The 16,744-nt window shown below is 42.1% G+C and overlaps 1 non-coding gene and 1 pseudogene across 1 annotated transcript; one reads left to right on the top strand and one right to left on the bottom strand.

Moving 5' to 3' along the window:
* Positions 1-378: 378 nt before the first annotated feature.
* LOC147790192 (uncharacterized) lies at positions 379-13,825 on the bottom strand (annotated as a pseudogene).
* A 1,330-nt stretch (positions 13,826-15,155) lies between these two features.
* LOC111785803 (small nucleolar RNA R71) lies at positions 15,156-15,261 on the top strand. Its single transcript, XR_002813709.2, has one exon. It is a non-coding gene; the product is annotated as a small nucleolar RNA R71 (small nucleolar RNA).
* Positions 15,262-16,744: the final 1,483 nt, after the last annotated feature.

Below are 16,744 nucleotides of genomic sequence, written 5' to 3'. Positions count from 1 at the left end.
CAACCTTATATTGGTTTATAGAACCATGCCTAGAGGACGAGGTCGAGGAAGAGAAAGGGGAAGAGGAAGAGGAAGACGAGGATTGGGGCGACCCTGTTGAAGAGAAGTAGGACGAGGTGTGGCAGTAGAGGGCCCACCTCAAGAAAGATCAGAGACTGGGTTAGTAACAGTTACACCGCCCCTAGTCTTACCACCAGTTGAGCTACCTCCTCTAGCTCCACTGCAAGCTGAGCCTTCACCACCAGTAGGGCCTCCACCACAAGTAGAACCTCCACCCCAGCCTACCCTACCACTCCAACTCGCACCTGAAGCTGCACCCCCAGCGGATAGAGTAGATGCTAATACTAGGTTAATGTGTGACTCCATCCAAGCCCTAATTCAAACCTTGGTAACCACTACAACAAGCTCAGGAACAAGCCCAAGCACAGGCCCTAGCATAGGCGTTGGCACTGGCACTGGCACAGGTACAGGCACAGGCACAGGCACAAGCCAATGCTCAGGCCAATGCCCCAGTAAACCCTCCACAACCTGTTAGTTGTTCAAACTGGATAAGGGATTTCAAGAGATACGACCCTCGACCATTCACTGGTTCCTTAGTAGACCCCATAGAAGCCCAAATGTGGATTGCAGCAGTGGAAACCACCTTTGAGACTATGGAGTGCCCAGAGAACCAAAAGGTCGCCTATGCAACCTTCGTCCTACGAAAGGACACAGAGATATGGTGGAGAGATAACAAAACCCTTTTTAACCCAGAAGGGGGACCGATGAACTAGGAACGATTTAAGAAGGCCTTCCTTGAGGAATATTATCCTAAGTCAGAGCGACTTAAAAGACAGCAGGAGTTCGCCCACCTGGTACAGGGCGAACTCACAGTGGAGAAGTACAACCAAGAGTTTAAGAGACTCAAGAGATTTTCACCGTCCATGGTGGAAACTGAGGAAAAGATGACAGAGAAGTTTGTATTTGGTTTGGAACCAAGAATCTGCCGCATGTTGGAGGCGTTCAACCCAAAGACCTATGAGGAAGCCTTGAGAACTGCCAGGCTGAGAAACAAAATGAAGAGAAACGACGTGAAGAGCCAGTCATAATTGGGCAGAAGCGTCCACATGAATCAGGAGGCTCTGACCGTCCACCACCAGCACGTAGGCACCGTTCCAATAACAGACCCGCTCCTAGATGGGATGAGCGACTCCCTCCCCGACGTACTGACAGGAACCCCAGGAATCAAGATGGGGCCAGAGGGAGGAGAGAGGAAGGGTGCACTATTTGTGGAAGACTACACGGTGGGAGGTGCATGGCTGGCAGCCGAGCGTGTTATAGATGTTGTCAAGAGGGGCACATCACCGTGAACTGCAAGGCCGAAAATGCTGCAGCACAAGCAATCCCACCCAGAGTAGTAGAGTAAACGAATCAACCAGCACCACTGCGAGCTCAAGCTAGGGCCTACGCGTCAACCAGCAAGGACACTGGGAGGTCTGACGCCGTGGTGATTGGTACACTATTCATTTTAGGTTATTTCACTTTTACCTTATTTGATTCTGGTTCCACGCATTCCTTTATTTCCATGCCTTTTGTTGTACAAGTAGGGTTCGAATTAGAACCCTTATTGCATGAAATGTCTGTAAGCACCCCTTTGGGGGTAGACTTAGTATCTAGGGATAGAGTAAAGGATGACCAAGTAATCATAGGGAACCAAACTTTAAGCGTTGACCTTATGGTGGTAAACATGACAGATTTTGACATCATACTAGGCATGGATTGGCTAGCTGAAAACCGAGGTAGTATAGACTGTCGCAAAAAGGAAGTAAAATTTTCACCACCAACAGAACCTACCTTTAAATTTAAAGGCACAAGTATCGGGATTACCCCCAAGGTAGTATCGATGATGAAAGCAAAGAGGTTAGTCCAACAAGGTGGATTGGCTATATTAGCATGTGCTGTAGACGTAAGAGGAAAGGAAAGGACCCTATTTAATGTGCCAATAGTAAACGAGTTCCTGGATATATTTCCAGATGACTTACCTGGAATACCCCCTTCTCGAGTGGTCAACTTCGTCATCAAACTCGTACCGGGAACTGGGCCTATTTTCAAAGCACCCTATTGCATGGCGCCAGCAGAGTTGAAGGAACTCAAGGCGCAATTGCAAGACTTACTAGATAAAGGATTCATTCGACCTAGCGTGTCCCCCTGGGGTGCACCAGTGTTGTTTGTTAAGAAGAAAGATGGATCGATGCGTCTGTGCATCGATTACAGAGAGCTAAACAAGAGAACCATAAAAAACAAATATCCTCTGCCTAGAATAGAAGACTTGTTTGATCAACTAAGAGAGGCAACTGTATTCTCTAAGATAGATCTTCGGTCCGGTTACCACCAAATTAGGATTATGAAAAAGGCGTATCAAAATAGCGTTTAGGACAATGTACGGTCACTACGAGTTCGTAGTGATGTCATTTGGCCTCACCAATGCCCGAGCTGTGTTTATGGAGTTAATGAATCGGGTAATCAAGGAATGCCTAGACATGTTCGTGATTGTGTTCATTGACGACATCCTCATATACTTGAAAACAGACCTAGAGCACGAGGAACACCTCTGAAAAGTCCTAACCACTCTAAGAGAGCACAAGTTGTACGCCAAGTTCTCCAAATGCGAATTTTGGTTGCGACAAGTCACTTTCCTAGGACACGTGGTGTCAAAGGACGGAATATCTGTAGATCCCACCAAGGTCGAAGCGATCACAAAGTGGGAACGCCCAACTACAGTAACGGAAGTAAGGAGTTTTCTAGGATTGGCGGGATACTACCGAAGGTTCGTGCAGGACTTCGCTAAAATATCCTCGCCTTTAACAAAGTTAACAAAAAAAGGGGTACCATTTAGATGGGATGATGCTTGTGAGGCAAGCTTCCAAAACCTAAAAGAGAGATTGGTAAAAGCCCCGGTACTCATAGTACTCGAGAGCTCAGAAGGATATGTGATCTATAGTGATGCCTCCATGAAAGGACTGGGATGTGTGTTAATGCAACATGAAAAGGTTGTCGCATACGCATCTCGTCAACTTAAGGAATATGAAAAGAACTACCCTACCCACGACCTAGAGTTGGCCGCTGTAGTGTTCGCGCTGAAAATCTGGCGACATTACCTGTATGGAGAGAAAACCCAAATTTTTACCGATCACAAAAGTTTGAAATACTTCTTCACCCAAAAAGAGTTAAATATGAGGCAGAGAAGGTGGTTAGAATTGGTGAAGGATTATGACGTAGATATCCAGTACCACCCTAGAAAAGCAAATGTGGTCGCAGATGCCTTGAGTAGGAAGACGGTCTACTCGTCGGCCCTCATTACGAGGGAAGTAAGGGTACAAAGAGAGTTTGAGCGAGCCAACATAGCTGTAGCGACCGAGGGAGTCATAGCACAGCTTGCCTGACTCACGGTACAACCTACGCTTAGGCAGAGAATTATTACCTCCCAACGAGAGGATCCTAACTTACAGAAAGTCCTAGGACAACTAGACGAAAGTCCGGTAGATGGATCCTCGAAGTCATCAGATGAAGGACTATTGTATCAGGGACGCTTATGTGTTGTGGCAATAGAATATTTAAGGAAGGAGATACTGATGGAAGCTCACAACTCGCCATTTGCCATGCATCCAGGAGGTACTAAGATGTACCGAGATTTAAAACAACACTTTTAGTGGAAGAGCATGAAGAGGGATGTGGTCGGGTTTGTGAGCAAGTGCTTAGTTTGTCAACAAGTGAAATTTCCAAGACAAAAGGCGGCGGGGTTGTTGCAGCCCCTAAGCATACCAGAGTGGAAGTGGGAAAACATAGCGATGGACTTCATAGTAGGTTTACCCAAAACGCCCAAAGGCTATACAGTGATCTGGGTAGTTGTCAATAGGTTGACCAAGTCGGCACACTTTCTACTTGGGAAGGTTACATATACAGTTGACAATTGGGCACAACTGTATGTGAAAGAAATAGTAAGACTACATGGAGTCTCAGTGTCTATAGTGTCGGATCGGGATCCACGCTTTACTTCAGCATTTTGGCACGGACTTCAAAAAGCACTAGGTACCTGCCTCGACTTTAGTACTGCCTTTCACCCCCAAACAGATGGACAAACGGAGCGTTTAAACCAAATTCTAGAGGACATGCTACGCACTTGCGTACTAGATTTTAAGGAAAGTTGGGATTCAAAACTCCACCTGATGGAATTCTCGTATAACAACAGTTTCCAAGCAACTATTGGAATGGCACCGTTTGAGGTCCTTTACGGGAAACAGTGTAGATCCCCACTATGTTGGAACGAGATAGGAGAGCGAGAATTAGTAGGAACCGAGTTGGTTGGACTCACCAATGAGGCTGTCTAGAAAATTCGAGCAAGGATGCATACCGCTTAAAGTAGATAGAAAAGCTACGCCGATGTAAGGCGTAAAAGCCTGTTGTTCCAGGTAGGGGACCCAGTATTCCTCAAGGTGGCACCTATGAAAGGGGTGTTAAGATTTGGACATAAGGGCAAGTTAAGTCCTAAATTAATTGAACCATTCGAGATCCTAGAGCGAGTTGGTCCGGTAGCGCATATGTTAGCCCTACCTCCAGCCCTCTCAAGAGTACATGATGTATTTCACGTGTCGATGCTGAGGAAGTACATTACGGACCCTATCCACGTAATAGACCATGAACCACTCCAACTCAATGAAGATCTGAGTTACGAGGAAAAACCAGTAAGAATCTTAGCTAGAGAAGTAAAAACCTTATGCAACAGGAGCATTGTGTTCGTTAAGGTACTGTGGCGGAATCACCATAGTGAGGAAGCCACGTGGGAGTGTGAGGACGAAATAAGAGAGAAATACCCTGAGTTGGTACAAGAGTTTGAGACTTTCGAGGATGAAAGTTCTTTTTAGGGGTAGATAATATAACGACCTGGGAAAGAAAGAAAAAAAGTTCTTTTTAGGGGTAGATAATATAACTCAATGAATATCTGAGTTAACTGCCACAGCATGCCTAGCCTTTAGCCCACGACTCCCAGCACCATCAGGATACCTCCAAAGGGAGAAAAGACAGAAAACTACGAGAGAGAGAGCGATTTCGGAAAAAAAAAAAGTCGGCGAGTGTCCAGTTTATCCGACGAACCCTCAAACCACCCTCAAACCAACACCAAACGACCTGTTACCGCCACGAGAAGGATCCCTAACGAAAGCATGATAACTCAAGGTGCGTTTTGTGCTTTTTAGTAAACGTCGTCGTCGGTAACCGAGGTCAGAAGATTGGGTATTTCCTAATCGTTCTTAGATCTGTTGTTTTAGGAACCTTTAGGCCGCAAAACTTCCAGAAAAGAAAGAAGGACGACAAATAAAGAGGAAGAGGAAGAAAGAGGACCGAAATCGGCAACGAAAATGCCGCGGGAAGGAGAGAGAAAACTCGCCAGAAAATCGGCTAGAGTCAGGTAAGGAAGACGAGGTCAACGGATCTGGGTCAACCCGAACCCAAAACCCAAGAGAGTCAGCCCATTCTTTTCCTCGGCCTCTTCCTTCGGCCCAGCCCGACTACAGCGACCCAAACCTCAGACCAGCCCAGAAGCTACGGTTCAGTTGAACCAACCCGAGACCAGCCCGACGGTCCAATCGAGCTGGTCTGCAACAAAAAAAAAACTTTCGGCCTACCCCAATAAGCTGAGGCCCAACGATAGTCTTGGCCCAGTAGCCTCCGCAGCCCGCGACCCGGACCACGACCCGAACTGGACTGCGACCCGTGCTTTGACCCGACGCTACCGCACGACGTGGCTTGCTCTACTGCTGCCACATGTCACAAAGCGGCGCAGGCAGTTCCTCAGCTCGGCTCGGTGCGGCGCAAACGGCTCGGGCTCCCTCTAGTGACGCTCTAACGGCTCCCAACGGCTGTTCGGCTCGGCTCACCTATTTTCAGCCCGGTTTCCACTGTTTCGACCCTCTCAGATCTGTTTTTGGCCCCGATTAAGGTATCCGAGACCGTTTTAGAGCCGTATTTCACATTTATTGAATTATAGAGAAATTAATTGTGAAATACAAACAGAAAGTGGTGAACGGTGTTAGGATCGCACAACAACGCACACGCTCGATCTAGATGATCACAAAGAAAAGGATAGAGAGAATTGCAAGGAGAACTCTGGCTAAAAGAATTTTTTTATTGATGACTTCAGGTATGTACAACAAGAGAGAATACAGAGAATAGAAAGTACATTTCAAAGCTTTACTAGACGGGATATATATATGGTTCAGTCTACTAAATATAGCTTTACCAGATTTAACCATCTACTATATATAGCTATGTACCATATATAGCTTTACCATATATGGCTTTACCAAATATAGCTTTACCAGATATAGCTGTTGACCAAGCTATAAATATAGGGAGCAGACTCCATAACTCAACAATTCTCCCACTTGGAGACTGATCCTACACCATACCAATTAGGGCTTTCCATAGCTTTAATTTTCCAACATCAACACATTTTGTCAACATGTCTGCTGGATTCTTTGCACCCTCTATCTTCTCCAAACACATATCGCCTTCTTCCACTAACCTGCGAGTGAAATGGTACCGTCTTCTAATGTGTTTTGTCCTTGAATGATAGACTGGGTTTTTCACCAACTGTATGACACTCTGACTATCTGTATAAAGGATCTTCTTGCACTGCTTCCGGCCTAATTCTTCTAGATAGTCTGTCATCCATATCATCTTCTTTCCAGCTTCAGCTATGGCCACGTACTCAGCTTTAGTAGATGAAAGAGCAACGCATTTCTGAAGCTTGGACATCCAACTCACTGCTGTTCCATCTATAGTGTAGATATACCCAGATGTGCTCTTGCTGGAGTCTACATCTCCACTCAGATCAGCATCCACAAAACCTTGTAGAACTACTTTGCCATTGCCATAACAAAGTGTAGTATTGGATGTACCTCTCAGATATCTCAGAAGCCACTTCACAGCTTCCCAATGTTCCTTCCCTGGATTTGCCATGTACTTGCTAACAACTCCCACTGCATGTGTTATGTCAGGTCTAGTGCAGACCATAGCATACATCAAACTCCCAACTGCAGAAGCGTACGGAACTGATGCCATGTGCTCACGTTCCTCAACTGTCTTGGGAGATTGCCCCTTTGACAATTTAATATGATTTGCCTAGGGGGTAGTCCTGGGTTTAGCGTTATTCATCTTGAATTTGGACAACACCTTCTCAATGTACTGCTCTTGGGATAGATTTAATGTGCCAGCAGATCTATCTCGAGAAATCCTCATCCCAAGGATCTGCTTCGCTGCACCTAAATCTTTCATCTCAAATACTGAAGACAAGCTTGCCTTCAGGTGGTTTATCTCCCTCATACTTGATCCAGCAATTAGTATTCATCCACATACAGGAGTAGAAACACATAAGAATCAGTGTATTTCTTGAGGTAGCAACACTAATCCTTTTCACTTCTGTGGAAACCACTCTTGCTCATGAAGGAGTCAAACTTCTTGTACTATTGTCTCGGTGCTTGTTTCAGTCCATACAAGCTCTTATTGAGCTTACACACCATGTGCTCCTTGCCTGGAGCTGCAAATCCTTCGGGTTGTTGCATATAGATCTCCTCATCTAGATCTCCATGTAAAAATGTCGTTTTTACATCCATTTGCTCAAGGTGCAAATTCTCCGATGCAACAATACTCAGTAGAATTCGGATAGTAGTTAATTTCACAACTGGAGAAAAGATCTCAGCATAATCAATGCCTTTTCTTTGTGAATATTCTTTAACTACTAACCGAGCCTTAAACCTCCTTCTGCCATTTGGTTCAACCTTGATTTTGAACACCCATTTGTTCAACAGAGCTCTCTTTCCTGTAGGCAACTCAGTCAGCACCCACGTATTATTCCTTTCAAGTGAGCTCATCTCATCATCCATGGCTTGCTCCCACTTAGTTGAATCTTCCACTTGTAGGGCCTCATCAAAGGACTCTGGTTCTCCTTCGTCAGTCAGCAACAGATAATGTAATGAGGTTGAATATCTATCTAGTGCTCTGGTAGTTCTGGATGATCTTCTCAACACCTGCTCAGGTGCAACTTGCTCCACGTCTGGTTCTTCAGCAATAGGATCAGGAGTTTCTTGAGCTTCTGTTGTACCATCACTGTGTGAATTTTCTTGCCACTCAAGTTCAACTCCCACTTGCTTCGTAGTCTCAGAGTTTATCTTCTCTCTGTCCTTGTACATGACTTTTTCATCAAAGGTCACATCACAGTGTCTTAGGATCTTCATATTTTTCTCATCCCAAAACCTGTACCCGAACATGTCAGAGCCATAGCCTATGAAGTAGCATTTCACAGCCTTAGCATCAAGCTTATCTCTCTTCTCTTGATCAACATGAACATACGCAGTACAACCAAAGGTTCTCAAGTGAGAGTACTTGAGTTCTTTTCCTGTCCATACTTCTTCGGGCAATTTGAACTTCAAGGGTACTGACGGCCCTCTATTAATCAAATATGCTGCTGTGTTCACAGCATCAGCCCAAAATGTCTTTGGCAATCCAGAATGAATCCTCATGCTTCTTGCTCGCTCATTCAAGGTTCTGTTCATCCTTTCTGCAATACCATTTTGTCTTGCCTTACCGGGAATTGTTCTTATTAATCTAATTCTCTCAACTGTACAAAATGTTCTAAACTCTGATTTGTTGTACTCTCCTCCATTGTCAGACCTCAGGCATTTGATCTTCAAGCCGGTCTGATTTTCAACTTCAGCTTTCCACTTCTTGAAGGTGGTAAACACATCTGACTTGTGTTTCAGAAAGTAAACCCATACCTTCCTGCTGAAGTCATCGATGAAGGTGACGTAGTACCTTGATTCACCAGGTGATGAAACTGGAGATGGTCCCCAGACGTCTGTATGGACCATTTCCAACTGCACTTTCTTCGGTTCTCTGGCAGCCTTTGTGAAACTAACTCGTTTCTGTTTGCCCATAACGCAGCTCTCACAAAGACCCATATCAACAGATGTTAAGCCTTCTAAAGCTCCTTTCGCAGCCAGCATCTTCATTTCTTTGACGCTCATATGTCCAAGTCTATTGTGCCATAGACTTGAATTGGAAGCACTCTCAGCAGCAGCAGTCATGTTTATACACTCTGCAGTAGTGTATAAAAAAATCACAACAACGCACACGCTCAATCTAGATGATCACAAAGAAAAGGATAGAGAGAATTGCAAGGAGAACTCTGGCTAAAAGAATTTTTTTTATTGATGACTTCAGGTATGTACAACAAGAGAGAGTACAGAGAATAGAAAGTACATTTCAAAGCTTTACTGGACGGGATATATATATGGTTCAGTCTACTAAATATAGCTTTACCAGATTTAACCATCTACTATATATAGCTATGTACCATATATAGCTTTACCATATATGGCTTTACCAAATATAGCTTTACCGGATATAGCCGTTGACCAAACTATAAATATAGGAAGCAGACTCCATAACTCAACAAACGGTGTGATAGGAAACAAACCCCAGCGACGTAGGAAGCAGCTCTCACGGAACGGGAGCTTACGTTTAGCTATTTAGGGAGTACTTCGGCCAAGGCCAACCAAGTAAGTGGCCTTACTATATGATAGGCTAAAAAATTATATGAGTTCTGATGATGTGTGGATTACGATGCTTGATGATATGTCCAGTATATACATATTTTGATTAATGATATACTTGGTATGTTTGACGCACTTTGTGGCAATATGATGAGTATGATGATTGCATGATGTTTACCTTAATATGATGATGGTTTCCATATTGAGCATGCTAGATGATGATGAGTGCCATATTGCATCATGTCGTTAGATCGACATAGGACACAACCCTAAGAGCATGAAAATAATATTAATATAAATATCCACGAGCATGTGTTACCTAGAGTAACAAAGAGATGAGACTAGAGGGTTGTGTCAAAAGAAACATTACGATGGATTTAGAGGGGCATAGGGCTACTTCTCCTAGAGATGATGAGTGCGGACGCGTACCTTAGGATGAGCGCGAATTCGCATAGGTGCGAATGCGCACAGATGAGGGTGTTCACGAGGCGCATGACACTATGGGGTTCCGCTGACCTCTGGACGTCGCTATATATTAGCTTGACCAGAGGGTCTAGGGGGTGTGCGAGCGCCCTGGGGATTCACACTCTCACGTGTGAGTTGTGTGTAGGGAAGTACTACACATCCAATTTGTCCGAGACTTGAGGCCACCCCTAAGATGATTAAAGATAGGTCCCTAATTCATGATTGCATGTGTTTGCATTAGCATGGCCCCTATAGTGGGGTCACTTACTAAGTATTTCTTTGAAATACTCAGGCCGTGTGCTATATTGTTTTTCAGGTAAAGGCAAGGCTCCCATGTACGGTTAACGGTGGGATCGTGATCAGAGACTGTGGCGCGTGCATATGATAGTTGCATATTTAAAATTCCTAATGTTGGTTAGGATAGGGCGTTTGCATTTCATTCATTTATATTATTTAATTTGTAATCGTTTTTTTTTTTCATCTTTTTGAACTTCAGCATGATGTTTGAAACACGTAAGTCCGGCAATGTTTTCCAATGTTTTGAAGTTTTAAATTTTTCCGCTAATAAAGATGAGCATTATTAGATTTTTATTCTGCATTAGAGATGGCATGAGATGTTAGTGGCGACTCTAGATATGTGGAAATTTAGGGTCGTTACATCAAGTCTCCATCTGTTGTATAGTCAAAATTTAACTTCTTTAATGCCCAAAATGCTTTATGTTCCAATCCCAGGGGTAGATGACATGCCTTCCCAAAAACTAGCTTGTAAGGAGACATTCATAAATAGGTTTTGAAGGCTGTCCTGTATGCCCATAATGCATCATCAAGTTTCACCGACCAATCTTTCCTGTTGGGTTGTACCACCTTTTCCAAAATACTTTTAATTTCTCTGTTGGAGACCTCTGCTTGCCCATTGGTTTGTGGGTGATAAGGTGTCGCCACTCTATGTTTTACATTGTATCTCTCTAAAAGCCTATTCATCAATCTGTTCATAAAGTGCGTTCCTTCATTGCTAATTAATGCTCTTGGTACACCAAACCTAGTGAATATGTTTCTTTTTAAAAACTTGAGTACCGTCTTCCCATCGTTGGATGGACAAGCTATTGCTTCCACCCACTTGGACACATAGTCGACAGCCACTAGAATATATAAGTTCCCATAAGATGGCGGAAATGGTCCCATAAAGTCAATGCCCCATACATCAAAAAGTTCCACTTCTAGAATTGAATTCAGGAGTAGCTCATTTTTTTTACTGATATTTCCCGTCCTTTGACATTGATCACAACCCTTGCAAAATTCTTTTGCATCTTTGAAAATTGTTGGCCAATAGAAACTCGATTGAAATACCTTGACTGCTGTTCTTTGCCCTCCAAAATGACCTCCATATGGAGATGCATGACATTGTTCAAGAATTGTTGGTATTTCACTGTCTGGAATGCATCTTTTCATTATGTCGTCTTCACATTGTTTAAAAAGAAAAGGTTCATCCCAAATGTAACTTTTGGATTCATGGAAAACCTCTTCCTTTGTTGATAATTTTTCTCTTTGGGTAAGATGGCACAAGCCAAAAAATTTGTTATGTTTACATACCATGGAGTTGCTGTCATTCTGTTACTGCTATAACTACTGCAATTACTGTTTATCCCAAGCTGCTGTTCATCCGAAAATGCATCATCAATTTCTTTGTTATTTACCTTTTCTTCCATGTTCTCCATTCTAGATAAGTGATCCGCTACATGGTTATTAGCTCCTTTCGTGTCCACGATTTCTATCTCGAACTCTTGTAACAGTAAAATCCATCTAATTAATCTTGGCTTGGCATTCGGTTTCATCATTAGGTGCTTGATTGCTGCGTGGTCAGAGTACACTTTCACCTTCGCTCCAAATAAATAAGCTCTGAACTTTTCAATAGCTAATACTACGGCCAACAATTCTTTTTCAGTGGTTGTATAATTCACTTGAGCCTAATTCAACGTTTTGCTGGCATAATAGATAGGATGAAGTACCTTCCCCTTTTTCTGTCCTAACATTGCCCCTACAGCATGGCCACTAGCGTCACACATCAACTCAAATGGTGAATTCCAATCGGGTGTTGACATTATAGGAGCTGTGGTCAGCGCTGTCTTTAATGCTTGGAAGGCAGTCATGCATTGTTTGTCAAAAACAAATTTTCTATTTGACTCCAACAAACGACACAATGGTTTTGCAATCTTGGAGAAATCTTTAATAAATCTCCTATAAAACCTTGCATGGCCCAAAAAGCTTCTTATACCTTTAACTGACGTAGGTGGATTCAATCTTTCAATAGCTTCTATCTTGGCTCTATCAACTTCTATTCCTCTTCTTGAGATCTTGTGGCCTAACACTATTCCCTCATTGACCATAAAATGACATTTTTCCCAATTCAGTACAAGATTCTTCTCTTCACATCTTTGTAGAACCTTCCATAAATTGCACAAACAAGTCTCAAAAGATTCTCCATAAACCGAAAAATCATCCATGAATATCTCCATAAATGTTTCTACCATATCTGTAAAAATGGCCATCATGCAACGTTGAAATGTCGCTAGAGCATTACATAGTCCAAAGGGCATTCGTCTAAAGACAAAAATTCCATATGGGCATGTGAATGTAGTTTTCTCTTGATCTTCTGGACTGATTGTAATTTGATTGTATCCTGAATAACCATCCAAGAAGCAATAACTTGACTTTCCAGCAAGCCTATCAAGCATTTGATCAATGAATGGTAAGGGAAAATGATCCTTACGTGTCACTTTGTTTAGCCTTCTATAATCCATGCAAATTCTCCATCCATTCACTATTCTAGTAGAGATCAACTCATTGTTCTCATTTGCCATTACTGTTATCCCTCCTTTCTTCGGAACACATTGAATAGGACTGACTCAGCTGCTGTTTGCAATTGGATAAATTATTCCAGCATCTAGCCATTTGAGAATCTCCTTTCTAACAACCTCCTTCATCATGGGATTTAATCGTCTTTGTTGCTCAATGGACTTAACTTTTCCTTCCTCCAATTGTATTTTGTGCATGCATAGTGAAGGGCTAATTCTTTTTATATCCGCCAATGTCCAACCTATCGCCCCCTTGTGCTTCTTCAATGTTTCTAGGAGCGTATCCTCTTGAGTCGAGGATAGTGTCGCTGAGATGATGATGGGTAGTGTCTTCTTGTCACCTAAATAAGCATACTTAAGGTTAGGTGGTAGTGGTTTCAAGTCCAGCTACGGCGCTTCCTCAATAGATGGTCTCATCGGTGAACTCTTTCTTCCCTCACATTCTAGTGACTCAAAAGTTCTGTTGAATTCACCTAAAACTGCTAACTGTTCTATTCTGTCATTCCAGCTGCTGTCTTCTTCCTGCCCGCTTTCCCCATCATCCCATTCCTCGATCGCTGGTTGTTCTATCAATTCATACACTGCTGAGCATTCTTCTGTCACTGCTGGATATTTCATGCTGTCATTGATGTTAAATTCAACTTTTTGGTCACCCATTCTTAACGTGATGGTTCCTTTGTAGACATCGACTAATGTTCTTCCAGTCTTTAAAAATGGCCTCCCCAAAATAATTGGAACATCATGATCGGCTTCATAATCTAAAATGATAAAATCTGCAGGAAATATGAATTTGTCAACTTGAATTAAGATGTTCTCAATCATTCCTTCAAGATAAGTGAAAGATCGATCTGCTAGTTGAAGAGTGACTGTAGTTGGTCTAGCTTCACCAATACCTAACTTTTTGTAAATAGACAGCGGCATTAGATTAATGCTTGATCCGAAATCACATAATGCTCGACCTAGCTTCTTCTCTCCTATTGATATTGGAATTGTGAATGAAGCGGCATTAGATTAAATCTTGTTTTTCAATATTGCACTACACTCTTCATTCAATGGTACCGGTGAGCACATCCTTCAAGAATTTCACATAATTTGGCATTTGCTTCAAAGCTTCAACTAATGGTATATTTATGTGAATTTCCTTAAATATGTCCATGAACTTCTCAAAGTGGGCTTCTTCCTTCTTTCTTTTTATTCTTTGTGGAAAAGGAGGTGTTGGTGTGTATATTCTGCTTTCTTGTCCACTGCTAACTGATGTTTGTGCTTTAGGAGGCTTCATAATTTCTGCATAATTTCTTGCACAGCAGCTTTCTCCTTTCTCTGCTGTGTACCAGCAGTTTCTTGAGAGTGACTATCACCATGTTCTTTAATTTTTTCTCCTCTGCTGGGTATTTCTTTCCCACTTCTCAACTCTATTGCTTGACATTGTTCCATTCCCTCTCTTTTTGGCATTTCGGTGTCTGATGGCAACTTACCAAAAGGTCTATTTCGTAACTCATTTGCTAATTGACCTACTTGAACTTCGAAATTTCGCAATGATGCTTGTTGACTTTGTATCACAACATCATTTTTAGCCATATATTCCTTTATTAGGTTCTCAAGCGATGTTCACGGTATGTGTTGAGCTTGGCTAGTTTCTTCCCCTTGGGTTGTGGCTTGTTGAGAACCATATGTCAATTGATTTTGTAATCCAAAACCTGGAGGGTAATTTTCTTTAGGGGGCATTTGTTGTGTTACGAGCCTTGTCCCTTCCATGAGAAATTTGGATGATTTCTCCACCCCGGATTATAAGTATTTGAGAAGGGGTTATTTTTCGGGTTGCCTTGACTAACATGATTCCCGACATAGAAAATTGAGGCCGGATTGCTTGGACATTGATCAAAGGTGTGTTCCTCTCTACAATATACACAAGATTCGGCTGCTGTCTGGTTAATTACAGGAGCTGTATGGATTGGTGCTTTGATATAAGGAGTCTTGCCCCAAAGCTAGATTTTGTAAAATATTAGTTACCGAAGCTAGTTGAGCATTGATAGAGGACAAAGCATCAACTTCAAGTACTCCTCGAGTCTTCCTTCCTGGGTTGCTTCTCACATCGGCCCATTGACAATTGTTAGATGCTATTCTCTCTAAAATCTCAGATGCTTCATTGTATGTCTTTGACAAAATAGCTCCATTGGCAGAAGCATCAACTACTTGTTTAGTAACAATATTTAATCCATTGTAGAAAGTCTCCATTTGTATATAATGAGGTAGTCCATGGTGAGGACTATTTCTAAGCATCTCCTTAAATATCTCCCAAGCTTCACTTAGTGTCTCATCTTCAAACGGTTGAAAAGCAACAATCTCATTTCTGAACCGTGCATTTCTCGTGGGTGGGAAATACTTGATCAAAAATTTCTTTGCTAGACTATTCCACGAATCAATTGTTCCCGGTGCTAAGGTATTCAACCATGATTTAGCACCATCCCTCAATGAATATGGGAATAAGCTCAGTCTAATCACATCTTTATCCACTCCATGAAATCGAAATGAGTCACTAACTCCCAAAAATGACTTTAGGTGTAGGTGAGGATCTTCCGACGGTAGTCCATGAAATTGCCCAATGGTTTGCAGCATTTGAAACATCACAGGTTTTAGCTCAAACGTGGTTGCTTGTATTTCGGGTCTAATGATGCACGGATTTAGCTCTTCCATAGCTGGGTGTGCATATGCTCGGATCGCTCTTTCTCTGTCATTTGCTAAATGAATGGCATTGGCAGTAATTCTCTCTTGATTAGCCATCATCACTGGATTTTCAAACTCCTGATTTAGTTGGGCCATTTGCTGTATATTCTGTTCTGTCATTTTCTTTTTCTCCCTCAACCTTCGTCTAAATGTTTTCTCTATTTCAGGATCCAAAATAAATTCCAAACCCGTAGTTGGGTTCATACACAGAATTCTACAGTAGTAAACTCAATTCTTCAGCAGTAAATACAGCAGTAGGAAAACTCAGCTTACTATGACTTCTTGTTGGCTCCAGCTCACAAAAATCTACAACAAGTAAAATAACCAAATTAGGTTCCCCGGCAACGGCGCCAAAAACTTGATCGCTTGTCGATATATATAATAAAATGATGTAAAATTCACAAGAATAAGTGCAAGTATACACTATCACAAGTAGCAAGTAATAAGTAAATTGTCGGTTCCACAGGGAACCTATCTTTTTGGTTAATTTTATCGTTGGAAATTAAGTGAGTTTTTTGGTAACATTCAAATGGGTGTGGGAGATTTTAACTATTTAAACAAAACTAAAACAGAGTGTCACTGCTGTCGAAAAACAGAAAATGATGAGAAAATCAACTATAATGAGGAAGGTTCGACTAAGAGAGATTAAATATAGATAAGTTGAGTTTTGTGGTAGATTTTAGTTCCTTTTAATAGATTCTCAAGCCCACTTTCGAGGGTCATGAATGGTGATTATTTCCATAATCGTTGTAATTTCTATTAACAAGGCTCTAGGAGATGAATTATTCCTAACCCTTCTATTACCCTTCAAGTCTCCTAGCTATGGAACTAGAGTATTAGAGAGGATTTCATTGCTCCCTCTCTTCTCCCGAATAAGAGAACAACAATGTATCTAAAGTAGCTAATTAAACATACATGTAAATCATTAACAACAACTCTTTAATAAACTAAAATCATATCGTCAACATACTTAAACTATATAAAACTCTCTCGCCTCCCTTATAAAGTTTAGCTTTCCATACAAACTGAATTAAACAAAGGAATCCGCATCTTCATCATGTAAAATTGATGGAATAAGGAAAGAGAATAAGGAAATAGAGAGTTATCCCGGTTTGT

The sequence above is a fragment of the Cucurbita pepo genome, chromosome 11, assembly GCF_057944985.1.
Source record: "Cucurbita pepo subsp. pepo isolate OVF chromosome 11, ASM5794498v1, whole genome shotgun sequence".
NCBI classification, from domain to species: Eukaryota; Viridiplantae; Streptophyta; class Magnoliopsida; order Cucurbitales; family Cucurbitaceae; genus Cucurbita; species Cucurbita pepo.
Note: the sequence above shows the minus strand (reverse complement) of the source record. Positions and strands in the feature narration are given on the sequence as shown.